Source organism: Carlito syrichta, unplaced genomic scaffold (assembly GCF_000164805.1).
Source record: "Carlito syrichta isolate Samal-C Ts95f unplaced genomic scaffold, Tarsius_syrichta-2.0.1 Scaffold300978, whole genome shotgun sequence".
Lineage (NCBI taxonomy): Eukaryota > Metazoa > Chordata > Mammalia > Primates > Tarsiidae > Carlito > Carlito syrichta.
Window position 1 is genome coordinate 25403 of NW_007245074.1, and position 27740 is coordinate 53142.

A 27740-nucleotide genomic window follows, 5' to 3' on the forward strand; every position below is an offset into this window, starting at 1 on the left:
CAGACACATAATAATTCGCCTAAACAAAGTAGGTATAAAAGAAAAAATCCTAAAGGCAGCAAGAGAAAAAGGCCAGATCACATACCATGAAGACCAATTAGAATAGCAGCAGATTTATCTATAGAAACTCTGCAGGCTAGGAGAGCTTGGAACCCTATCTTCAAAGTTCTAAAAGATAAACAATTTCAATTAAGATTTACCTACCAAGCCAAGCTAAGCTTCAACAGCAAGGGATAATTAAAATCTCTCCCAGATATCCAATCCCCAAGAACTTATGCTGCCATGAGAACACCTCTACACGAAACACTTAAGAAAGTACTAAACACAGAAGAAAAGGTAAAAAGAACAACGTTCTTCACACAAGTACAGGAAAAAGAATAATATACACATGAACCAACCCCCAAACTAAAAGGAAGACAACAAACCAAGAGGAACAACAACAACTCTATAAGAACTCTATGATAGGGACCAACTCTCACATTTTAATAATTAGCCTGAATGTGAATGGACTAAATGAACTACTGAAAAGACATAGAATGGCAAAATGGATAAAATGTCACCAGGCAACAATATACTACCTTCAAGAGACCCATCTTACTAGAAAGGACACGCACAGACTCAAAGTTAGAGGAAAGGAAACAAATTTTAAGGCAAATGGAAAACAAAAGTAAGGAGGAGTTGTGATCCTAATTTCAGACAAAATGCCATTTAAGCTATCAAAAATTAAAAAAGATACAGAAGGCCACTACAAATGATAAAAGGTTCACTCCATAAATAAGAAATATCTATTCTAAACATATATGCACCCAACATAGGAGCACCAATTATCATAAAGCAGCTTTTGGAAAACTAAAGACAGATATTGACTCTATCCACCATAACTGGGGACTTTAATACCCCACTCACAACCCTAGACTGATCATCAGGACAAAAAAATCAGCAATGAGATCTGGAACCTCAAAGTGACTTTAGACCAAAAGGGCTTAATTGATACCTACAGAACTCTCCACCCAATGACCACAGAATATACATTCTGCTTAGAACCCCATGGAACGTACTAAAGACCAACCATATACTTGGCCATAAATCAAGCATAAACAAATTTCAAAAGATCGAAATTTTGGCAAGCACCTTCTCAGACCACTGTGGAATAAAAATAAACATCAACAACAAGAAGCTTCCCTCCAAACCCACAAAGACATGGACACTAAACGGCATGATGCTAAACAACTCCTGGGCCAACAATGAAATCAAAACAGAGACTAAAATATACCTGGAAACAAACGAAAATGAGGAGACATCTTACCAAAATCTCTGGGACACCATGAAAGCTGTAGTAAGAGGAGAATTCATATCCCTACAAATGCACATGAAGACAATGGAAGGATCACAAATCAATAGCCCAACAAGTCACATTAGGAAGTTGGAAAAGCAAGACCACCAAAACCCTAACTGCAGAAGAAGAATCCAGATCACCAAAATAAAAGCCCAAATCTGGGACATAGAAGACAAAAAGATAATACAAAAAATCAGTGAAACAAAAAGCTGGTTCTTTGAAAGGGTAAACAAGATCACTGTTCCCTTAGCTAGACTGACCAAGAAAAAAAGAGAAATGCTCAAATAAATACAATCAGAAACACAAAACATGAAGTCACCACTAACCCCCCAAAATACAAAAGATAATTAGAGACTACTATGTACACTTGTATGGAAACAAACTGGAAAACCTTAAGGAAATGGAAGACTTTCTGATATCACACAAGCTGCCTAGGTTGAAACAAGAAGAAATCAAGACCCTAAATAGACCAATAACAATCAAGGATATTGACTATGTAATAAGAAAACTACCTACATAAAAAAGTTCTGGACCAGATGGCTTTCCAGCAGAATTCTATAAGACATTTAAGGAGGAGCTGATATCAATTCTACTGAAAGTATTCCAGGTGTTTGAGAAAGATGGAACCCTCCCCAAATCATTCTATGAAACTAACATCACATTGATACCCAAGCCAGGTAAAGACCCAACAAAGAAAGAGACCTACAGGCCAATATCTTTGATGAATGTAGATGCCAAAATCCTCAACAAGATCCTAGCAAAAGATTCAACAACACATCTTGAAAATCATCCATTATGACCAAGTAGGCTTCATCCCTGGGATACAAGACTGGTTCAACATTTGCAAAACAATAAATGTAATTAAATACATCAACAGATGTCAGAACAAAAACCACATGATTATATCATTAGATGCAGAAAATGCTTTTGATAAAATCTAGCACCCCTTCCTGACAAAAACCCTCAGACACCTACACATACATAGAACATACTGCAAAATAGTAAAAGTCATCTACGAGAACCCCACAGCTAGCATACTCCTAAACAGACAAAAATTGGAACAATTTCCCCTGAAAAAATGGAACAAGACAAGGATGCCCACTCTCTCCCCTCCTGTTCAATATAGTATTGGAAGTCCTAGCTGGAGTAATCAGAAAAGAGAAAGTGATCAGGCATATCCAAATAGGAAAAGAGGAAGTCAAGTTATCCCTCTTTGCTGATGACATATTTGTGTACCTTGAAAACACAAAAGAATCTTTCAAAAACCTCCTTGCACTGATAAAGGACTTTGGCAAAGTCTCAAGGTATAAAATAAATGTGCAAAACCACAATCACATTTCTTTACACCAATAATAAACAAATAGAAACCCAAATAAAAATCACAATCCCATTCACAATAGCCACACACAGAAAAGAAATACCTTCGCATCTTCCCAACCAGAGATGTGAAGGACCTTTGCAATGAAAACTACAAAACACTGCTCAAAGAAATCAAGGATGACACAAAAAAATGGAAAAACATCCCATGCTCATGGGTTGGAAGAATCAACATTATAAAGATGTCCATTCTACCTAAGGCAATCTACAGATTTAATGCAATACCCATCAAATTACCAGCAACATTCTTCTCAGAGCTAGAAAAAACTTGACAGAAATTCATATGAAAACACAAACAACCAAGAATAGCCAGAACAATTCTCAGCAAAGAAAACAAAGCAGGAGGTATCACACTACCAGACTTCAAGCTTTACTATAAAGCTACAGTAATCAAAACAGCTTGATGTTGGTACTGAAACAGGCATATAGACCAATGGAATAGAATTGAGATTCCAGAAGCAAAACCTCAATTTTTCAACCAACTCATGTTCGACAAAGCCTCCACCACCCACCACTGGTGAGAGGAGAACCTATTCAATAAATGGTGCTGGGAAAACTGGCTGACCACATGCAGAAGTCTCAAACAAGACCCCTATCAATCCCCATACACAAAAATTAACTCTAAATGGATCAGAGATCTAAATGCAAAACCTCAAACCATAAGAACCTTAGAAAATGCAGGACACGCCCTAATGGAAATTGGAACTGGCATCCAATTCCTGAACAAAACTCAACCCACAGACCAAGAGTTAAGATAGACAAGTGGGACCTCATTAAACTGACAAGCTTCTGCAAAGCCAAAGGAACCACCAAGAGAGCAGGGAGACAGTCCACGGACTGGGAAAAAGTATTCACCAACTCCATGTCTGACAAAGGCTTACCATCTTGAATCTACAGGGAACTCAAACATGCTGAAAAGAAAAAAACAACCCCATTAAAAAGTGGGCAAAAGATATGAACAGACACTTCTCAAAGGAAGACATCCGAGTAGCCAACAGACACATGAAGAAATGTTCAACTTCATTAATCATAAAGGAGATGCAAATTAAAACCACACTGAGATACCACCTAACTCCAGTCAGAATGGCAATTATCAATAACTCACAAAATAACAATTGCTGGAGAGAGTGTGGTGAAATGGGAACACTTCTACACTGTTGGTGGGAGTGCAAACTAGTGCAACCTCTATGGAAAACAGTGTGGCAATTCCTAAAAGCTCTAAATATTGACCTCTCATATGACCCCACAATCCCCCTACTGGGAATATATCCTGAAGAACTCAAATCACTCTATAAAAAAGATACCTGCACACATATGTTTATCACAGCATTGTTCACAATAGCAAGAACCTGGAACCAATCATGCTGTCCATCAAAAAAAGACTGTATTTTAAAAATGTGGTACATACACATAATGGAATACTATGCAGCCATAAAAAAGAACAAAATCATGAATTTCGCAGCAACCTGGATGGAACTAGAGTCTATAATACTGAGTGATCTCTCACAGAAACAAAGATCTGAGTATCACATGTTCTTACTCATATAGTGGACCTTGAACTTCCAATGTAATACTATAAGAAAATCACTAACGGGGCTCGGTGGTTAAACCTGTAATCCCACACCTTTGGGAGGCTGAGGTGAGTGGATTGCCTGAGCCCACGGGTTCGAGACTCGCGTGGGCAACTTGGCAAGACCTCATCTCTACAATAAATCAAAAAATCAGCTGGGCGTGGTAGCGCATGCCTGTAATTCTGGCTACTCAGAATGCTGAGGAGGCAGGATCACCGGAACCCTGCAGGTTGAGGCTGCAGTGTCTGGGAGTGGCACTCCAGTCTGGGCAACAGAGTGAGACTCCAAGTCAAAAAAACAAAAACAAAAAACAAAAAACAAAAGAAAATGACTGACAGTGGTGGGAAACTATGTGGGGGAGGGGAAGGGACATGGGATTAACAGTAGTAAATATCTGTCTGGGGACAGGGAGACACCTCAAAGGTGCCTGAATGAAGCATATTTGTATACCTAACCCTTAACTGTACCCCACAATATCATAATAAAAAATATTGATTATAAAAAAATATATATCGCCAGACAATTGGGATCAAATCTCTGCCATTGATAACCACTGGTTTAAGTAAATGTCCTTACTATTTCTTTTAACACCCCTAGGAAAATCAGATGAAAACTTAGGAAGAAGAGTTTTAGAGATAGTTTTTATATTGGACTCTATTAGCTACTTCTCAGACCTTCATCAGTCTCCTGGGTGCATGTGAAGACACACAAAAGTGAAAGGCTTACCTGATTGTATGAAATTATCCTTCACTTTTTAAAGCTATTTTTACTTATCTTGGACATTCATTCACCTTTTGATTTTTGGACATTCATTCACCTTCTTATTTTTGAGTGTATGCTTTTTTACAAGCAGAAGACTTCTTTAATTCTTCAATTTCTTGCCTTCTAGCTTTCTTTAAAACCTTTCATCATCCCTTCCTATTTCTGTTCCCTCTCTTATACACAGACAATATTTCTCACTCTTCTTTGTAAAGGCAGAATTCTGTCCTCAACTCAATGAAATGGAAGAGTTGAATGACTTGCAATGGGTTTGGACCCCTACTTTATCACCTCTTAATTGTTACATGATCCTGAAAAAATTCACATACCTTCTCTGAGACTCAATTTCTCATTTGCTTTTCTTACATTACCAGGTTGTATTAAGAGTTAAATGATGTAATGGATGTGAAAGTACTTTGCAAAGAATAAAATAACATATTATTTTAGTAATATCATTATTTTAATGTATTGCTTATACCTTTTAACTTGCAGATGTGACAGCTGAGCTTTTAAAAAAATTTATTATAAAGATGTGGGATACATTTCAGGTTTAGGTATACAAACATTGATCATACAGATACTCTTGCTGATGAGGTGTGCCCCTCCCTTCCCTAGCAGTTTCCCTCAACTGCCAATCCCACCCCCCTCCCCTGACATTTTCCCACTACTGCCAATTGCTTTCTTATAGCATTATAATTGTTCCAGTTTCACTTATGAGTGAGAACATATGGTACTCTGTTCTTTGTTTTTGTGATAAATCATTGAGTATGATCGACTCCAAATCCATCCAAGTTGTTGCAAAGTTCATATATTTGTCCTTATTTATGGCTGCATAATCATGTTCTCAAAAGAAGATATACGGGTGGCCAACAGACACATGAAAAAGTGCTCAGCCTTACTCATCATTAGAGAAATGCAAATCAAAACCACGTTGAGATACCACCTAACCCCTGTAAAAAATGGCCATTAATGAAACAAACAACAGATGCTGGCGAGGATGTGGAGAAAAAGGAATACTGCGACGCTGCTGGCAGGAATGCAGACTAATACAACCACTTTAGAAGATGGTGTGGTGATTTCTGAAGGAACTAGAAATTGACCTTCCATATGACACAGCAATTCCCCTAATGGGAATATACCCTGAGGAATGCAAATCATTCTACAAAAAAGATACCTGCACACGTATGTTTGTTGCGGCTCTATTCACAATAGCAAAAACATGGAACCAACCGTGTTGCCCATCAAAGCTGAACTGGATTTTTAAAATGTGGTACATATACACAATGGAATATTATGCAGCCATAAAGAAGGGCAAATATATGGATTTAGTAGCAAATTGGGTGGATTTGGAGTCGATCATACTCAGTGATTTATCACAAAAACAAAGAAATGAGTTCCATATGTTCTCACTCATAAGGTGACCTTGAACAATTATAATATTATAAAAAAGCAATTGGCAGTAGTGGAAAACTGTCAGGGGAAGGGGGGGTGAGACTGGCAGTTGGAGAAAACTGCTAGGGGAGGGCGGGGCATACCTCATCAACAAGGGTACCTGCATGATCAATGTTTGTATACCTAACCCTGAATTGTACCCTAGATCTTTATAATAAATAAATAAATTTTAAAAAATATTTTAAAAAGGAAAGAATATAGTACAAAAACTGTAGTAAAGAGAAATCAACCCTCAGTTGACTGATCCAAGACTCATTCTCAACTCCCTAATCCCTTGTCACTTTCCACTTTATAGGATTGGAAAAGCCAAACACTTACCTTCCCAGCCTTCCTTGCAACTTTGGTGAAGTGGGGAGGGGGGGTTGGAGAGGATATAAGAAGGTCATGTAGGGTTATGTAAGGGATTCATGTAACACAATTCTGGCCAGTGAGAAATAAGTGAAAGTCTGCTTGGGGTGTCCAAGGTAGCTTTTACTCTCCTCATAAAAGGAATCGGTAGGGATGGTGCTACCCTTAATCTCATCTTGTACTTCTGTCAGTGAGGGAAGTGATGGCTATAGCTGGAAGAACATGACATTTAGAATCAGACATATCTGAATTTAAGTCTCAGTTTCCCCACATACTGAATATATGATTTTGGGCAAATTCCTTAGCCTGCCTCATCTGTAAAATGGGTTTAATAATACCAGTAAGTGGTCATGTTCAGATGCTTGAGTCCTTGACTGACTTACTAACTCCAAGTCGTACTTCCCTTTCCTTTATATCTGCTGTTGACCTCCAAATTGCCAAGAAAGTAGCCTGACTCCCTGCTAGAACATCCTCTACCTGCCTTAGGGACAAGCAATACAACCTGTCCCACCACCATCCATCCGACTAGCACCCAGACAGGAGTCAATAACTGCATTAAACTTTCAAAGGAATAAAAGAAAAGCAGAAAACTAAAACAATTTAAATTTCATCTGGTTCATCTATAATCCTAAAACCTAATGCAGTGCAGTCATCAGGCTCAATAAATGTTTGCTTAATAAATGAATCATGCATAGAAAGGACTCCCTCTGCATTCCTACCTCTTCCCAAGAGAGGAGGAAAAGAAATGAAGGGAAAAAGTCTCCCTTAAAAGTGCGCTGGAGAGGGAAGGGGGCAGGTCAACAATGTTTAGGTAATTCCAGTAGTCAGAATAATTTTCTGTTATATGTCATTGTACATGTTTTCCATTCATTTTGATCAGGTTATCAAAATATTAAATTTCCTTATTTCAAAAAAAATTCCATCGTGTATATGTACCACTTTTTTAATCCAATTCAGCTTCGATGGGCAACACAGTTGGTTCCATGTTTTTGCTATTGTGAATAGAGCTGCAAAAAACATATGTGTGCAGGTATCTTTTTGGTAGAATGATTTGAGTTCCTCCGTGTATATTCCCAGTAGGGGAATTGCTGGGTCATATGGAAGGTCAATTTCTAGTTCTTTCAGGAATTGCCACACTGTCTTCCAAAGAGGCTGCACCAGTTTTCATTTACATCAGCAATGTAGAAGCATTCCTTTTCTCCACATCCTCGCCAGCATCTGTTGTTGTTTGTTTTATTAATCATGGCCATTTTTACAGGGGTTAGGTGGTATCTCAGTGTGGTTTTGATTTGCATTTCTCTGATGATGAGTGAGGCTGAGCACTTTTTCATGTGTCTGTTGGCTGCCCATGTATCTTCTTTTGAGAAGTGTCTATTCATATCTTTTGCCCTCTTTTTAAAGGAGCTGCTTGTTTTTTTTCCTTTTGGCACATTTATTTAACTTGCAGATGGGGCAGCTGAGCTTTTTATCATACGTTCCCAGCCTGTCTATTCAGCCTTACATGTCATAGGGAAGACACACTGGCTGGGAGTTGAGAGGTTTGATTTTTATAACTCGGTCTGAGTGGGCTGCTTTCCTTCTTTGAGCTCCAGGTTACTGGTCTAGCTCAACCAGAAGATTTGATAGGATACCCTGATGTCCCCTTCTCTCCCTTGCAGACTGATTTGTGTGGCTAAGTATTACCACCAGGCTTCCACCTCATTCTCCCTGCTCCAGCTTCCTTCTAGGACCTTCAGGGAAGAATTCAGAGTAACTGACCCTTTAAGACCATCTCAATTTTAACTTTCTCTTTGAAGAGAAGTTTGGGCCTATGGCATACTGAAGAATAGTTAGCAGTTTTCCAGGATACCGTTAAAGAAGAGTGAGATTACATCAGAGTGCTTATTGGTTCCCATTAAACTAGGAGCACATTTTGTGAGTTATGGAAACAAGGTGAGAGGACTATCAATTTGGCAGAAGCTTTTAGGAGTTTTTACAAGGTTGCCTGGGGAGTAGGTGGAAGCCCACCCGGAGAGAAGTGGAAGGTATACCCACTACGTGCCCGCCAGTACTCTTAGGGTTTAAGAGTAGGAACTAGAGTGCTGGCTGGGCTGAGGTCAGGTTGGTGGCAGGAGGTCAAGTCTTTATCCTCTAGCTCAACACCAACCAGCAGAACTTTCTGACATGAAAGGAATGCTCTCATCTATACTATCTAGTAAGGTTGCCACTAGTCACAGGCAATACTGAGCATTTAAAATGTGTCTGGTGGAGCTGAGAAACTGGATGTTTAATTGTATTTAATTTTATTAATTTAAATTTAAGTAGCCACTTGTGGTAGGTGGCTGCCCTATTGGTTGGAGCTGCATTCAGCTTTCTGGGATGTATCCTGGATACCAGAGATCAAAGGTAGAAGGCTTCACTGCTCAGTGAAGGGAGAGGATTCTGTGCATACTGACACCAAAGAATGGCACCCATGTCAGGCAGAGAAAGGGGGCTTTCTTCTGGAAGGAAGAAAGAACAAATGTTAGGGTATTGGCCAAATTTTCTGGTTGAGCTAGAAGAGAAACTCAGCATTCCAAAAAGGGAAGTGAATCCCAAAGGGCAAACCTAAGTTACAAATTGAAGCCTCTAAACTCCTCTCTCCTGTGTTTTTCTTGTCACCTATGATTTCAAGTGTCAGGATCAGAACTTTATGCACATAGATACATGCCATCTTTGATAAAAGCAGTACTACCTCCCAGTATTAAATAAATCAATCTTGTGAAACCTAAGATTATGAAAATAATTGGTAAAAGCAACTGAGAACAACAGAGGTAAGAAAGAAAATTACATGAAAAAAAGAAAACAACAAACAGAAAAGCCCCAGGAGACATATTTAGAATGTATTCATTCATAATCACAAGATTTGAACTGGTAGCAAATCGATGAAGAAACAAGATGATTATGGAATAAAATGATTTAAAGCCAGGAAATTTTAGAAAATTGAAGGATAGGATTTCAGAAATAAGGGGAAAAAGTGATGGAGACAGTGGATAAAATTGGCTCCTGCAGGGAAAATTAATACAGCAGTATTTGAGAAGTTGGCTCAAATATACTCCCATTGCTCAAGAAAAAAAAAAGGAAAATGACAAGAGAGAAAAATAAGTGATGTGTAGGATAATATGAGAAATTAAATAAATAATAAAATAAGGCTGAATAATGTTCAAATCATAAAGGCTCACCCATCAAATTATGCCTTTAGGGTCATGACTATAATTCTTGATGTAGCCTTGTGACATTTACGATGAAAAGGGAAATAAAGAAGAATCTGTAATTCAGGCAGGCAAATAAAAAGAAGCAGATTTGCAATGGCAATAAGTATCACGTTGCCACTTGACTTCTCCAGATGCCATGTGGCAAACGACCACTTTGATTTCACAATGATTCAAGCATAACATCACTTTTTAAAACAACTTTGATTGCTTCACGATGTAGTTAGAATACATTACCAACTTGTGGCATGTTTTCAAAGTGATGAATTTAGGCATTTTCATAGTTTATTTCCTTTTTTAGGCAAGGGATAAGTTATATGTTTTGTACATTATCCCCAAATTGGAAATTGTAGGGGGCAATCACATACCTTTGCTAATTTGTGAAAGATAATGCAGAACACAAAGCTCCAGTATAATCAGTCAAAGTATTCTAATTTGAAAATAGAGATTCAAATTTAGACAAGTCACAAGGAAAACCCATCACAGTATCTTCAGGAATAATGCTTATTATTTACTTGATACTTATCTCAATATTAAGAAATATGCTGACAGTTTTCCATGACTCTTGGTACATAATAATTCTGATATTTACTGGGCACTGTGTGCCAGGTGGTATTCTAAATGTTATGAAATCCACATAGCACCCTTTGAGGTAGATATTATCTCTCTGTTCTAGAAAATGTAACAGGATCCAGTGAAGGGGAAGGATACTGTCCATGCTGGCAGCAAAGGCTGGCACCCACGTCAAGCAGAGAAGGGGGAGATGACAACTGACACAGAGCTTCTAAAGTACTCACAAAAAGAACATTTTCACAAAATGCATATTCCCCTACTCCAATAACACTTATTTGTATCTTCTTGAACCTATCTCCTATAATAAGCAAACTGATCAACTTACAGATAGTCTGCAAGGAAGGAAGAAGAAATGGTAAAGAACTGTGTCTAAGGTCACAAAGATAATAGAGTTGGAGTCAGGATTTGAGTACAGGCAGCCTGGACATAAAGTAGGAGTTATTTACCCCTAAAATGCAGAGCAAGCATGTGGCAAATATTTGTGAACTTATGTTTTGCTATTTCTGCTCAGATTGTTTATTGCCCTATTCCAAACTACACTGAAATGTAGTTTTTAAAATGAAATACAATACTTTGACTCATGTGTTTCTGTGGGTTGACTGGGCAAGTCTTGCTTAGGGTCTCCTATGATGCATTTGCAGTAAGACTGTAACTGAGGCTGGTGCCATCTATATGAGAGACTGAGCTGGATGCCTGGTGGTTTCTCTACTCATATGTCTGGCGCTTTGATACTTCTTGGTCTCTGCATAAATCTGGGGCTTTCAGAGAATGATGGCCCACAGCTAGTCACACTTCTTGCATTATTGCTAGAACCCAGGAGTGGAAGCGTCTAGAACAATTTGTGGCATCCAGAACTGACACAGCACTACTCCCACCACATTCTACTGGACAAACTGTCAGAGAGGCCACCCGGATTCATGAAGGCACAGAAACAGTCTGGTTCCTCTGGTTGAGGAAGTGGCAAGAGCACATTACAAAAGGACATGTGTGACCTGCCAATTATTATTTTTATTTAATAGGTGCTTTATTCATCAGATGAGAATTCAAAGCACAAACAGTGTAAATATGCTGAGCATGTTTAAGGTAGGCTAGGCTAAACTGGATATTCAGAGGTCAGGTGTACTAAATGCATTTTCAACTTAACAGTATCTTCAACTTGTGATGGATTTATTAGGATGTAACTGTATGTAAGTTGAGAAGCATCCACACTGTGAAATGATACTTGGTGAAAAGTAAGAATTCTTCCTTCCAGCCAGTTTTCTCCTGCTCATTCCAACCAGCACCCACTTTTATTTCTTCATGATGTGTTCTTCTAGATCTTTGATGGAAATATCAAATGTACGTTTTTTATTTTCCTTGATTCTTACACAAATGGTGGACCAGTGTAAAGCCTATTTGGCATCTTATATCTTGAAGAATTGCCTCTATTAATATAGGCAAAATAGAAAAAGTGATGGAAGGCAAGAAAAGAGAAAAGGTAAAAGAGAGGAAGAGCAGAGAAAAAAGAGAGGGAATAAAGAGGAACAGAGAGGCTACAACATATATTTAGATACCACATAGAAACAAAAACATGAAACATGTGCACTGAATTATTAATAGTTGTTGGGAGCCAGCCTTGGAGGCCCACCTGCTTGACAAAGTCCAGGTGAGCTGAGGACCCCCTGCCGCAAAGCTAGTTCAGGCAGCTGAGGCCCTTCTGTCTTCCATCTTTGCTGTTGGTACAGCTGAAGAAATTCTGTGCAGTCATGGAAGAAGAAGATAGCATGTTTATGTGAAGAATCATAGCTAACCTGGAAATGTCATGGTTTATTTTTCCATTTTCCCACTATGCCACTTGGCCTTTTCTAACATATGCAAGGGTTAAACTCTGAAGCACATCAAGAGTGCTTTCTTTCACTTGGTTATAAGTTACTAGATATTGCTTAAGTAATAAATGATATAAGTATATCCACTCCTTATTTGATTTAGGATTATGCAGTTTAGTGTTTAGACATAAGGATTTTTAAAAGCACAAGTTTATAGTAAGTTTATTATGAATTCATTATAAGTTCTAACACTTGTATAGGAATTATGTACGTGATTTATAACACTGTTTTCACTGACTTAGGATAAAGGTTAATGTTAAGGTTTTTACTTAATTCAATAGTTAAAACTCTAAGTTAACATTTATAGAGTGGGTTTTCACTGAACTCATAATATAATAATCAGACACTTTTATGACAGATCAGCTAAAACAGAAAGCAACCTTGAGGGACTTAGGAAACATTACTAAAAGCCTCTTTTGAGTTCTCTTTAGAAACAAGCACTGCAAGATAAGAGAAAAGTAACAAGGACATCTGGACAAGGGAGGCGATCACAGGACTCTGAAGAACATAAGAGCCTAAGATGAGAAAATTCCTGACACATAAAGAAATATACACTTAAAGAAACTTTCTTGAAGCATGTAGAACTGTAATTTGGGACATTGGACTGAAAGTATCATTGTTGGCTTTATGAATAAGACGTTGTCTAAATGCCTATGAGAATCTTATTTTGTTTGCTACTAAAGCCTATGAGAATCTTGGTTTATTTGCTACTAAAGCCTATGGGAATCTTGGTTTGTTTGCTACTAAAGCCTATGGGAATCTTGGTTTGTTTCCTACTAAAGCCTAGGGAATCTTGGTTTGTTTGCTACTAAAGCCTATGAGAATCTACTAAGACCACTAGCTGGTAACTTTTAAAAGATATATATGTGAAAGAATTTTCTTTGTCTTGCCCCTTCACAAATGGTATAAAAACTCTGTGTTAACTAACATTAAATCGTCATCTGTTCAAGAAGCAGGTGTCCATGTATATGATCTTCGTCCGTCGCCTATCTGTCTCTCCTTCAGGACATCCCACGACCCTTGTGGGGCTGGCACCCTCAAGTGGCGCCCAATGCCTGGGAGCTTGAAGGTAATCTTTTCTCTTTCTTTTCAGGATGGATAGGGCCCCCCTGCAGAGATAAGCAGGGTAAGAATAGGTGGGAAGTGCTAGAGCCCTGATACACTCATGGGCCAGAAACAGTCTAAACGCTAGAGACTGTTTATAAATGTCTTACTCGATACGTTATCTAAAAGGGGAATTTAGGTGTCTTCTACTCGATTGGCTCATTTTTTGCGATTTGTCCAGGCACAATGTCCCTGGGTCCCACAAGAAGGCACCGTTGATTTGGCTATTTGGACCAAAGTTGGGGAAAAACTTAAACTCTGTTATACTTTGCACGGACCTGATGAGGTCCCTGTTGATGTTTTTGCCTTGTGGAATATTATCAGAGATGCTTTGGATCCACAACATGAGTATTCCAAATTCCCTACCAAATTGACTAAAGAGGATGCTCTTATATTGGCCTCTAATTCCTCTAAAGCTGTGTCTATAACTCCTCCCTTGGATAACAGTACTCTGCCCCCAGCGGATGAGGCTAGTTTGAAAAAGGAGGCAGTTCAGCACCATGAACAAAAGCATCCTGATAATTTAATCAGTTTATCCTTGGCCCAACCTTCTCCTCACTATGTGCCAAGAAAATTCGCTTTCACTCCTGGGCACTCTCTCTCGTCCAAGGCGCCTTACGTTGGTATTAAGGGAGCTAAAAGGCAGGCCGAGGAGGAAGGTGATTTGGATTTTTCTTTGTGTTTTCCAATTTTGTTTGATAATGAATTTGAAGATACCTCTCTGGTATTGGAACCATTGCCATACAAACTCTTAAAAGAGCTCAGGGAAGCTTGTTCCCAGTATGGACCTTTGGCCCCCTATACCTCCACACTTATGGAACAGTTCACTAACCGTTGGATGACCCCATATGATTGGCAAATGCTTGCTAAATGCTGTTTAACAGGAGGAAATTTTTTGTTGTGGAAAGCAGAATTTGAGAACCAGGTTAAACAGATGGCTGCCCAAAACAGACAGGATGCATAGACCCCAGACATTATTACTTCTGAAATGCTCATGGGGACTGGGGCTTATGAATCTGTGGATGCTCAAATGGCTATACCAAGAGATGCCTTAGTACAACTTAATATTTGTGCAGCTAGAGCTTGGAGAGCACTCCCTGCTAGTGCTAACCAGGCTACCCCCCTAGGAGAAATTAAGTAAAAGTCTGATGAAAACTATGAGGATTTTGTCTCTCGATTACAAATGACTGTACATAAGATAACCATCAATGAGGAAGCAGCCGACATTTTGGTAAAACAATTGGCTTTTGAGAATGCTAACAGAACCTGTCAGGCTCTTATAAGACCTGTCAGGAAGACAGGACAATTGAGTGACTACATCAGGATGTGTGCTGATGTCAACCCTGCTTATGTACAGGGTGTGGCAATAGCCACGGCTCTTAGAGGAGAAACTTATACTCAGTTTGTGCAGGGGATCCAGAGTGGAACTAATAAGCCTAAGAACAACACTGTCTTAACCTGCTACAACTGAGGACAGCCTGGCCATATCAGTAAAAAATGTCCATCTAAACAAGAGCCTCAATCTGTCCCGACACTGCCACCTTCTGGAGGCTCTCAGTCAAAGTCTTTATGTTCTAGATGCCTAAAAGGCTTCCATTGGGCTAAGGATTGCAAATCTAAATTTCATAAAAACGGCACTGTTAATGGAAGGACAGCCTACAGTGCCTGAGTCGGGAAGCGAATTAAGGGGCCAGCCCTGGCCCCAAGCAATAATAGGGGCAACTTCCACTCTGAATCCATTCATTCCCTTTGTTCCATCTCAGAGCTCATCAGAGCAACCCCAGGGAGCACAGGACTGGACCTCTGTTCCTCTGCCTTCACAATATTAACCCCAGATATTCCAGTTACCCCAATTCCAACAGGGGTAAAAGGCCCCCTCCCCAAGGAGATAGTGGGGGTTATTCTGGGAAGAAGTTCTTTGTCTCTTCAGGGAGTTTATGTGATTCCTGGAGTTGTGGACTCTGACTATACAGGAGAAATTCAAGTGCTTGTGGCTCCACCAAGTAAGACTGTGCAGTTTAACAAAGGTCAGAAAATAGCTCAGTTATTGCTCTTGCCTTACCATAAGTTGGGAAAGTCTCTGACTAACAAGCCTAGGGGAGACTCTGGATTTGGGTCGAGTGATTTTGGTTTTTGGCTTCAGGAGGTCACTACTTCTAGGCCTTTAAAAGATTTGTTTATTCAAGGAGTTAAAATTAATGGCTTGCTGGATACTAGGGCAGATGTTTCTTGTATTGCTGGAAAAGACTGGCCTTCTTCGTGGCCGACCCAAGTCGCCTCCTCAGGGCTTATTGGTATTGGTAAAGTACCTTCTGTGGCTAAGAGTTCGCAGATTTTAAATTGGGCAGATGATCAATCATCAGGGACTTTTTGTCCCTATGTCATACCTTCTATCCCTATTACACTCTGGAGATGAGACATTCTTGCTCAGATGGGCACACTTTTGTGTAGCCCAAACGATAGAGTGTCAGTGCAACTGCTGCAAATGAGATATGATCCCTTTAAGGGTCTGGGTAAGAACGGACAAGGAATGAAGGAACCAGTTCAGATTATAGAAAAGAAAGACCGGTCTGGCATTGGCTATCCAAATTTATTCTAGAGGCCATTGTTCTTGAAGCTGCTGACCCAATTGTATGGAAAACCAACGAACCAGTTTGGGTGGCACAATGGCCTTTACCATCAGAAAAACTTGAGGCAGCTAAGGATTTAGTGCAGCAGCAGCTGGAGGCTGGCCATATACAGCCTTCCACTAGCCCTTGGAATACACCTATATTTGTTGTAAAAAAGAAATCTGGCAAGTGGAGACTTTTGCAAGATTTAAGAGCTATTAATGCCACCATGGAAACAATGGGGGCGTTACAGCCTGGGCTGCCGTCTCCAGTTGCTATTCCTGCAGACTCTAACATCATAGTTATTGATTTACAAGATTGCTTTTTTACTATACCTTTAAGTTCTGATGATTGCAAGAGATTTGCATTTAGCCTCCCTTCTCAGAATTTTACACAGACTCATCGAAGGTTTCAGTGGAAAGTCCTACCACAAGGAATGAAAAATAGCCCCACCTGTGTCAAAAATATGTTGATGCTGCTTTACAAGATATTAGGTATCAATACCCTGATCTTTATCTGGTGCATTATATGGATGATATTCTACTAGCCCATCAAAATCGTGCTCTTCTGCATGACATTTTAAATGATACAGTAACAGCTTTGACAAACTATGGTTTGAAAATTTCTCCTGAAAAAATTCAAACCAATCCACCTTTTACTTATCTTGGCTGAGTGTTAAACACTCAGACAGTAAGTCATCAGCCTCTGCAGTTAAGAAAAGATCATTTGGTGACTTTAAATGACTTTCAAAAATTATTGGGAGATATTAATTGGCTAAGACCTTATTTATGTATAACTATTGCAGACTTAAAGCCTCTTTTTAATATATTGCAGGGGAACTCCTCCCCCACCTCTAAAAGGGTCTTAATGCCTGAGGTAGAAAAGGCCTTAATTTTAGTAGAGAAGGCCATTGAATCTCAAAAGTTGAAAAGAGTGAATTATAATTTACCATGGGAATTAATTGTGTTGGCTACTTTTCATACCCCAACAGGGTGCTTGTGGCAGGAAGGACCTATGAAATGGTTACATTCACCAGTTTCTTCTAAGAAGGTTTTGGCATCTTATCCTTATTTAGTGGCCTTGTTAATAACTAAAGGAAGACAAAGAAGTGTGGAATTGTTTGGAAAGGATGTGGACAATATTGTCCCGTATGACAAAACTCAGTTTCAAACCCTGTTACAGACCAATGATGATTGGCAAGTAGCCTTAATTGACTTCAGAGGACAAATTTTGTTCTATTTGCCTAAAAATCCATTGTTGCAGTTTGTAAAACAAAACCCCATAATTTTCCCTCACAACTGTTCCCTGACTCTCTCAAGGGGGCAGCCTTGGTTTTTACTGATGGTTCTTCTAATGGAAAAGCAGTAACAATAATTGATTACGAGCCCCATATTTTAAGCACTTCAGAATCATCAGCCCAAAGAACAGAACTAAAAGCAGTTCTATATGCATTTTCTGTTTTAAAGAATAAAAGGTTTAATTTGTATACTGACTCTTGTTATATTAAAGGATTGTTTCCTCATATTGAGACAGCTACTATTCTTACCAATAAAACTACAATTCTGGAGTTGCTCGTTCAGTTACAACAATTAATTTGTGACAGAATGGAGCAGTTTTTTGTTGGCCACATTAGATCTCATTCTGGCCTTCTGGGACCTCTACATAAAGGCAATCAATTGGCTGACAGTTTAACTAAACCAGCAATATGTGTAGCCATTGAAACGGAGGCAGTTACTCAAGCTCGGTTATCTCATGATATCCATCATCAGAATGCCACTGCTTTACGGTATCAGTTTCAGTTGCCTAGAGAAGTAGCTCGGCAAATTGTTAAAAATTGCCCAGTACGTACCACCTTTAACAATGCTCCAACAGGGGTTAATCCCTGAGGATTGAAGCCCAATGCCCTGTGGCAAATGGATGTGACTCATTTTTCTACCTTTGGAAAATTATCTTGCCTACATGTAACTGTGGATACATTTTCCCATGTCATATTGGCTTCTGCCAGAACAGGAGAAACTTATAAAGATGTGATACAACATTTATTTTTTTGTTTCTCACAGTTGGGTATCCCAAAACAAATAAAACTGACAATGCTTCTGCTTATACGTCTAAAGCTTTCAAACAGTTTTGTGTTAAATTTAACATTTCTCATTCTACAGGAATTCCTTATAATCCTCAGAGTGAAGCCATAGTCGAGAGAGCTCATCAAACCTTAAAAAATCAAATCATTAAATTACAAGAGGGAGAATTTAAATATAGTTCCCCTCATCATATTGTAAGCCATGCTTTATTTGTACTCAATCACCTGAATTTGGACTCTTTGGGTCACTCGACTATGGATAGACACTGGAACCTGAAAGAAACTATTAAGCCTATGGTCAAATGGAATGATCTCCTTACAGGTCAATGGAGAGGGCCCGATGTGTTGTTAACTTGTGGGAAAGGGTATGCATGTATCTTTCCTCAGAATTCTTCATCGCCCATTTGGATACCGGATCGACTTATTCGATATGTCCAATCCAACGCCTCGGCCAATGCAGAGAGATCCAAGGCAGAGAGATGTCAGATGGGAACCCAGTCAGAACAACTCAGAACCGGAGGAAGAGAGAATTCTAATCCCGAGAATGAGGCATCTTATCTTCGTCATAACCGTCCACCATGAATTCAGATGCACCATATTCTGCGACCTCCCCGTTCTCGCTCTTCTTCCAGTTCTAGGTCCAGACCCCTACCTCCCCAGCCAAGACGGTATGCTTCTTCCACCAGAGGTCAAGGTCCTCCTACATGGGGGCAGCTGAAAGCCCTGGGTCTTGAAGCAGAGAGGCTGGTCCATTCACAAAATGTTCCTTTTACTCCATCCACTGTTTTTGTTGCTATGATGGCCATTCTCACCTTTCAGGTAAGTCGTATTGATGCTGATGGTGGTGCAAACAGAACCTATTGGGCTTATATGCCTAACCCTCCAGTTTTTCAACCTGTCACTTGGGATAATGAAATGATAATGATTTTTACTGACACTGCTTCTTTGGTAGGCGGCCCCACTATTTTCTCCTCCCAAGTTAAAACTGTTATTAATCATAATTTTTCCTTCTTAGGGAGTTCCAGCTCACCCCCAATTTGTTTTAGTTTACCTACCAGTTCAGAATGCTCTCCTCTCATACCAAAATGCTTGCCTTCTCGTGTTAAGGGAATGATAACTGACAGCTCCTCTGGTCGAAAGGGGACTCGAAACATCTGGTCCCTTATCCTATTAGTGCCTGGAGATTTTTGAACCCAATTAAAAAAAAGAGGAACAACACTCCTCTGAATTTCCTACTTGCACAGCTCACAGGGAATGTCAAACTACAAAAACTGAAAATGATTGGCTCATGGTGCACCCTGAATTTGGATTCCCTCCTTGGAAAGAATGTATGTATTCCTCCAAGGTGACTCTCCCTATTTCTAATACTAATGTATTCATAAGTGACTGGAGTTGTCATGACCCGACTACAGATCTCTGCCCTTATGTGGAATACAGTCCTAATTTCTTGTGGAAGAACTCCATACCTAAACCTATACCCATTACTAGATGGAACATTAATGGATGGGTCCCCCCAATATTGGTAGTGAATGATGGTACTAAACAATCCATACAACCTAATATTTGGAGAGCCTTAGCTGCTACTAAGCCCATAGTAAGAGCTTGTCTGCAATCTCCTCATGCCTTTTTAGTAACCACTGATTATAAATCTTTAGTAATTTCTTTGGACAGGCAGAAATACCAAATTTCTTGTAAAAACTGCAAATTAACTAATTGTCTTACTTTCTCTAAATCATATAAAGGATTTATTATTCTCCGCCGACCTCCTTATTTGATGGTTCCTGTAAAACTTCCATCCCTTTGGTATGACGAATATAGTTTAAGAACATTGTATGAGGTTAACTCACTGTTGTCATGACCAAAAAGATTTATAGCAACTTTAATTTTAGGTATTACAGCTTTGATAGTCATTGCTACTTCAGTTTCAGTTTCAGCCATAACCTTAGCTAAAGAAGTACATACTGCTACATTTACAGATCAGTTATCCAAAAATGTCTCACTAGCTTTAGCAGCTCAAGAAATTATTGACCAAAAATTAGAAAGTAAAGTTAATGCATTAGAAAAGGCTATCTTGATTATAGGACAAGAATTTGTAGCCTTGAAAATTAAATTGGCTTTGAGATGTCATTCAGAGTTTAAATGGATTTGTGTCACACCTCTCCAAGTGAACAAGTCTATTCATACCTGGGATAGGATTAAAAATCATATCTTCAGAATTTGGAACCATTCCAACATAAGTTTGGATCTCTCCAAGCTTCATCAGGAAGTACAAGACATTAGTTCTACTGAAAAATAATTTGAATTCACCCAATTGGCTCAGTCAATCTATAACAATTTTTCTTCATTTGTCAATCAAAAATCATTATTGTCTATATTAATCAATGTGGGAATTTGTGGAGGAATGATCTTGCTACTGTTATGTTTGCTTCCAGTCATCTTCAAATCATTGAAAAATAACATCTTTCAACTAAGCACGGAATTTCACGGCTTCGTATTAAAAAAAAGGGGGGGGAGATGTTGGGAGCCAGCCTTGGAGGCCCGCCTGATTGACAAAGTCCAGGTGAGCTGAGGACCCCCTGCCGCAAAGCGAGTCTGGGCAGCTGAGGCCCTTCTGTCTTCTGTCTTTGCTGTTGGTACAGCTGAAGAAATTCTGTGCAGTCATGGAAGAAGATGGCATGTTTATGTGAAGAATCATAGCTAACCTGGAAATGTCATGGTTTATTTTTCCATTTTCCCACTATGCCACTTGGCCTTTTCTAACATATGCAAGGGTTAAACTCTGAAGCACATCAAGAGTGCTTTCTTTCACTTGGTTATAAGTTACTAGATATTGCTTAAGTAATAAATGATATAAGTATATCCACTCCTTATTTGATTTAGGATTATGCAGTTTAGTGTTTAGACATAAGGATTTTAAAAGCACAAGTTTATAGTAAGTTTATTATGAATTCATTATAAGTTCTAACACTTGTATAGGAGTTATGTAGGTGATTTATAACACTGTTTTCACTGACTTAGGATAAAGGTTAATGTTAAGGTTTTTACTTAATTCAATAGTTAAAACTCTAAGTTAACATTTATAGAGTGGGTTTTCACTGAACTCATAATATAATAATCAGACACTTTTATGACAGATCAGCTAAAACAGAAAGCAACCTTGAGGGACCTGGGAAACATTACTAAAAGCCTCTTTTGAGTTCTCTTTAGAAACAAGCCCTGCAAGATAAGAGAAAAGTAGCGAGGACATCTGGATGAGGGAGGCGATCACAGGACTCTGAAGAACATAAGAGCCTAAGATGAGAAAATTCCTGACACATAAAGAAATATACACTTAAAGAAACTTTCTTGAAACATGTAGAACTGTAATTTGGGACATTGGACTGAAAGTATCATTGTTGGCTTTATGAATAAGACGTTGTCTAAATGCCTATGAGAATCTTAGTTTGTTTGCTACTAAAGCCTATGGGAATCTTGGTTTGTTTCCTACTAAAGCCTATGGGAATCTTGGCTTGTTTGCTACTAAAGCCTATGAGAATCTACTAAGACCACTAGCTGGTAACTTTTAAAAGATATGTATGTGAAAGAATTTTCTTTGTCTTGCCCCTTCACAAATGGTATAAAAGCTCTGTGTTAACTAACATTAAATCGTCATCTGTTCAAGAAGCAGGTGTCCGGTATATGATCTTCGTTCATCGCCTATCTGTCTCTCCTTCAGGACATCCCATGACCCTTGTGGGGCGGGTCCCCGCAAATAGTGGCTATTTTTCTATGATGGGATTAATGCTTTTCTCTCTTTGTTTTTTTCATGTTTTCTAAATTTTCTATAGTGGGCATATGTTCCATATGTAATACAGTATTATTAGCATCTAAATCACATGTTTCAATTTTATGCTGGTCTGTATTTTTATTTTTGCTGCAGTTGCTTGTTTATTTCTAAGAAATCAACTTCCTGCCATGTATAAATGGTAACAAACACTTGTGAGGCTTCCCGCAGGGACTCTCCACCACAGCTGTATTTAGTTCAATAAGGGTCCCAAGCCAGTCCCCTTTCCTTTCCCTGGGTGTTTTTATAGTACAGTTTGTCAGACTGCTGTCCTATAATCTAACATTTTATGAAATTTATGACCTTATGCTATCATTACGAATGTAGCCATTGAGTTGTGTGTCTACCATGTGTGTAGCAAGGCGCTGTGCTCTATGCAGTGGATGGAAGAGTCATAGATGGTGATGGAGTGGTACACAACTATCGAGCAGCTAAGAGGGCTGACTTGGGATGACAACAGCAAGACCTGTACATGTTGCTTGAGGAATTCAGGGCACAGTTTGCATAGCAGGTATTTATTAGCTGAATCACAGAACAGCCAATTTGTGAGACAGGTAGAATTAGGCAGGCTGGGTAAGGACAACAGCACAAGAGATGATGTGGGAGCATCTGGGAAGTCTGGAGAAGTAGCTGAGTGGGCGAATGGTGCCAAGTGATACCAGAAACCCAGGCCAGGACCCAAGAACTGAAGAGCTCATGGTCAGGCTGAGGAGTTGGATGCGTTCTCCATGGGCACTAGAGCAAGGGAGTGGCATGCCAGTGCAACAGGCACCAGCCCTGTCTATTTTCTGAAATGCACAGTATCTTCATCTGTGCCCTTTAAGTAGATGCTTTCCGAACACTACGCAAAAAATGCTTATTGAAAATATTTTTATTTAATTTGCACTCTCAGAAAACCTAAAAGAAGACATATGCCCCATGAGATGTAAAAAGAAGTGAAAACCCAGGAGCTTAGTCAGGGTTTGTGACTCTTAGTGTCCAGCAGGAGAGAACCCTGGTACTCTGGAGTATTCTGAAGACACCTCTACGGGCCACCGAGGAATCAAATATACCCCCTCCTTCAACAAATATAAATAAATAATAAAATCACTCCGAATTGTAATTCTTGACATTTCCCCTGTTCCATTGGTTAAAAACATTGTGAAACTAGTCAAGAACCACTGCTGTATTTATTGAGAGTATCTAGTTCAGTGCTTGGATGGTACTGGATACTCAGAGAGCTCTTTGAATGGGAAGAGAAGGATGATGGGAACGGCTGGAGTTCCTCTCACTGTTAAAATTGATACCTACAGAACACTTCATTCAACAAACACAGAATATACATTCTACTCATTACCACATGTAACATACTCTAAGATTGTACATCCTTAGCCATAAATCAAGCATAAACAAATTCCATAAGATTGAAATACTGCCATCACTGTCCCAGAACACAGTGGAATAAAAATAAATATCAACACCAACAAAGTTCCCCCCAAACCCACAAAAGACATGGACACTAAAGAGCATGATGCTGAACAACTCCTGGGTCACCAGAGAAATCAAAACAGAATTTAAATATCCTGGAAACAAATGAAAATGAAGAAACATCTTACCAAAACCTCTGGGATACCATGAAATCAGTACTAAGAGGGGAATTCATATCTCTATGAACACAAATGAATAAAATGGAAAGATCACAAGTTAACAGCCTAACAAATCACCTAAAGAAGCTGGAAAAGCAAGAACACCAAAACCCTAATTTCAGCGGAAGAATCCAGATCATCATTTAAAAAAACCCAAATATAGGACACAGAAGACAAAAATATAATTTTAAAAAAATCAATGAAACCAATAACTGGTTCTTTGAAAGAATAAAAAAGATTGATGGACCCTTGACTAGACTGGCCATGAAAAAGAGAAAAAGCCCAAACAAACACAATCAGAAATGCAAAAGATCAAGTCACAACTGCTCCCAAAGAAATACTAAGGGTTATCAGAGATTACTATGTACACTTGTATGGAAACAAACTTGAAAACCTAAATGAAGTGGAGGGCTTCCTGATATAACACAACCTCCCCAGGTTGAAACAAGAAGAAACCAAGCCCCTAAATAGACCAATAAAAACCCAGAAAATCGACTCTGTCACAAGAAAACTGCCTACAACAAAAAACCCTGGACCATATGACTTTCAAATAGAATTTTACAACACATACAAAGAGGAGCTGATACCATTCCTATTGAAAGTATTCCAGGAAAGAAGAAACTCTCCCAAAATCATTTTATGAAGCTAACATCACATTGATACACAAACTGGGTAAAGATCCAACAAAGAAAGAATACTACAGGCCAATATTCTTGATGAACATAGATGCTAAAATTCTCTACAAGATTCTGGCAAACCGGATCAAACAACACATTTCAAAAATCATCTACTGTGACCAAGTAGGCCTCATCCCAGGATGCAGGGCTAGTTCAACATCCACAAGACCATAATTGTAATTAAATACGTCAAAAGATGTAAAAACAAAAACCACACGATTATATCATTAAATGTGGAAAAGGCTTTTAATAAAATCCAGCATCCCTTCTTGATAAAAACCCTTGAACATCTAAGCATAGATGGAACATACCTCAAAATTGTAAAAGCCATCTATGAGAAACCCACAGCAAACATACTGCTAAACAGACAGAAGTTGAAATGGTTCCCCTGAAAATCGGAACAAGACAAAGATTCTCACTCTCACCCCTGCTGTTCAACATAGTATTGGGAGTCCTAGCTAGAGCAATCAGACAAGAGAAGGAAATCAGAGGTATCCAAATAGGAAAAGAGGAAGTTAAGTTATCCCTCTTTGCAGATGATATGATTCTATACCTCAAAAACACAAGAGAATCTATCAAAAACCTCCATGCACTGATAAAGGACTTTGGCAAAGTCTCAGGGTATAAAACAAATGTAAAATACAGTCAGTTGCATTCCTAAACACCAACAATAAACAAACAGAAACTCACATAGAAAGCACAATCCCATTCACAATAGCCAAAAAAAAAAAAAAAAAGAAAGAAAGAAATATCTTGGCATCTTCCTAATCAGAGAAGTTTTATTACTATCACCCACCATCACCATCATCATAATCATCACCAGTATCATTACCATCATCATCATTACCTCTCATCACCATCAATTATTACTATCATCATTATCATTTTCATCCTGCTGACTCCTTACTGTGCTCCTAACATATGAACTGATCTATGCCTCAAAACAACTACATCATGATAGATTGTTGTCATGCCAACATCACAGTTGAGGAAATGGAGGCATAGTAAATTAGATCCAAGTCGACCCAAACTCCATTGGTGGCAGAGCATTTCTGGCTAACAGCTAGAGCATCTCCCAGGTTGGGAACATTGCATGCCTGTGCATCATGAAGATGCACACAGTGATGTCTATAAATTGCTGGCCAGAAGTAGGTTTTATGACGTGGCAGTTCTTGCTGCCTGTGCTTTTGTGGTTAACGAGCAGCCATGTTCTAGTCTCGTCTGGGATGAACCCTGGGAAGCATGAAGAGTCCATGGACAATTTTGAGACCCTCTTGTGTGCTGGGCAATGTGCAGGCCCTTGAGTCCAGCACTGAGAAGCACATCTCCATATCTCTGTGGCTTGGTCAAGGAAGTGTTTAATCTGCTGTTGATAGGTGAAGGCTCCTGCCTGCTTCCCAGTGGGCCATGACCCCGTGACTGCTGTGTCACTTTCCAGAGACGAGGCTGGTGAGAGAAGAGCCTGGTCAGCAACTGCTGCAGGGCCAGCTGAGGTCAAAGACATGGCATCTTCTGCTCAGTTGCTCATTTGGGTGCTTGGTGTCTGTGCCCAGGCCCTGGGTTGGTCAGCAGATATGGCTTCCATCATAGAATTGGTCTTTTGCATTTTGAGAGCAACTGGTTAATGGGTTTGAGTACAGTTTGATGACTTTGATAAAGTGCACCTGGCAGAACGCATTTTAAGGGCAGAAAGAAGAAGGAGAGGCCTTGAAATTATTCTACCCCACTGCATAATTTATTTCGTGCACTGTGGAGTCACCTCTGGTATTATTGCGCTTTTGGCAAATGGCAGAACACGGAAACTGTTTTCTCATTGGGTTGCATAGACTTTCCCACCTCATTAAAGGGTTCAAATTTATTTTTAAAAACTCAAGTCAGAGTCTCATTTCCCAAAGACTAACCATTTGTGAAAAACGTATCCTTCCAATCTTTTCCTCTCTTAATGTTTTTATTAAGAAAGGAAAGAGGACAGAGCAGAGTTAAGAGCAACTTAGGGTTAAGAAGTGTTTAGGGGAAGAGGAGCCTTCAGGCAACCCTGGGAGTGTGGTGTTGATGAGGTATGCCCCTCCTTCCCCGAGCAGTTTCCCACTACTGCCAATCCCTTGCTTATAGTATTATGATAATTGTTCAAGGTCCACTTATGAATGAGAACATGTGGTACTCAGTTCTTTGTTTCTGTGATAATTCACTCAGTGTTAGAGATTCTAAGTCCATCAAGTTGATGTGTATTTCATAACTTTGTCTTTCTTTATGGCTGCATAATATTCCATCGTGTATATGTACCACATTTTTTTTATCCAGTCCTCTTTTGATGGGCAGAATGGTTGGTCCCATGTTTTGGCTATTGTGAATAATGCTGCAATAAACATCCATGTGCAGATATATTTTTCATAGATTTGAGTTCCTCTGGGTATATTCCCAGAAGGGAGATTGTGGGTTCAGATGCAACATCAATAAGGGTTGTTCTGTGGTCCCATTCATGCAGATAAAAGCCCCACTTTGTACCTTGGACAATGACTGAGTTCTGTGCCCCAGTCTTCTCATTTTCAGCATGGAGAACACAGGATCCAACTCTGTGTCTGTGGGATGTGCTGAAGGAAGCCCCTGCCTTGCTTCAGTAGGGGGTTTGTGCACTTGGTCCCTCCCTTCCACCTCTGCCTCTCTAAGTGGTATGGCAGCCGCACATCTGCAAGATGCCTGGGCATTTGCAGGCACACAGGAGAAGCCTGAGATCAACGTATTCCAAGCATGGATGACTGTACCACACTTATGCATATGTGCTTGTGAGGATGCACACATGCACATGTCTGCAAAGATGCACACACGCATGCTTGTGAGGATGCAGGCATGCACATGCCTGCACAGAGGAACACACACAGACCTGTGAGAATGCACACACAGATGTATGCTGGTGAGATGCACATGCACACACACACACACACACACACACACACACACACACACACACACAGGAATGAAAGGTGGTGCTGTCGATGCAGCTAAGTAGGCCAGGGACTCCCATGCTCCTGTGGCCACACATGTTCCCAATAGCACTGTGCTCCCTGCTTCATGGGGACAGTATCTGCCATGGTGTCCACACTTCCCTCAGCTGAGCACCCTGGAGGTTTGGGGAGGGGAAGCTCCACTGCTCCCGCAGTTCCACCAGCAGAGACAAGAGGCAGGGCTGCAGGCCATAGGGGAGGCCCCTCACTGCCACCAGGTATGCAGCTGCAGCACTGCCCTCCCTTATCTGAGGCTCTCTACCTTGGCAAGTACCATCGCTGCAAAGGTTCTGCAAGGCTCAAGACAGC

General features: G+C 39.7%; 1 pseudogene; it reads right to left on the bottom strand.

Annotated features, from left to right (window-relative positions):
- Positions 1-19458, bottom strand: part of LOC103257008 — a 37950-nt pseudogene extending 18492 nt beyond the window's left edge.
- Between the last annotated feature and the right edge of the window lie 8282 nt (positions 19459-27740).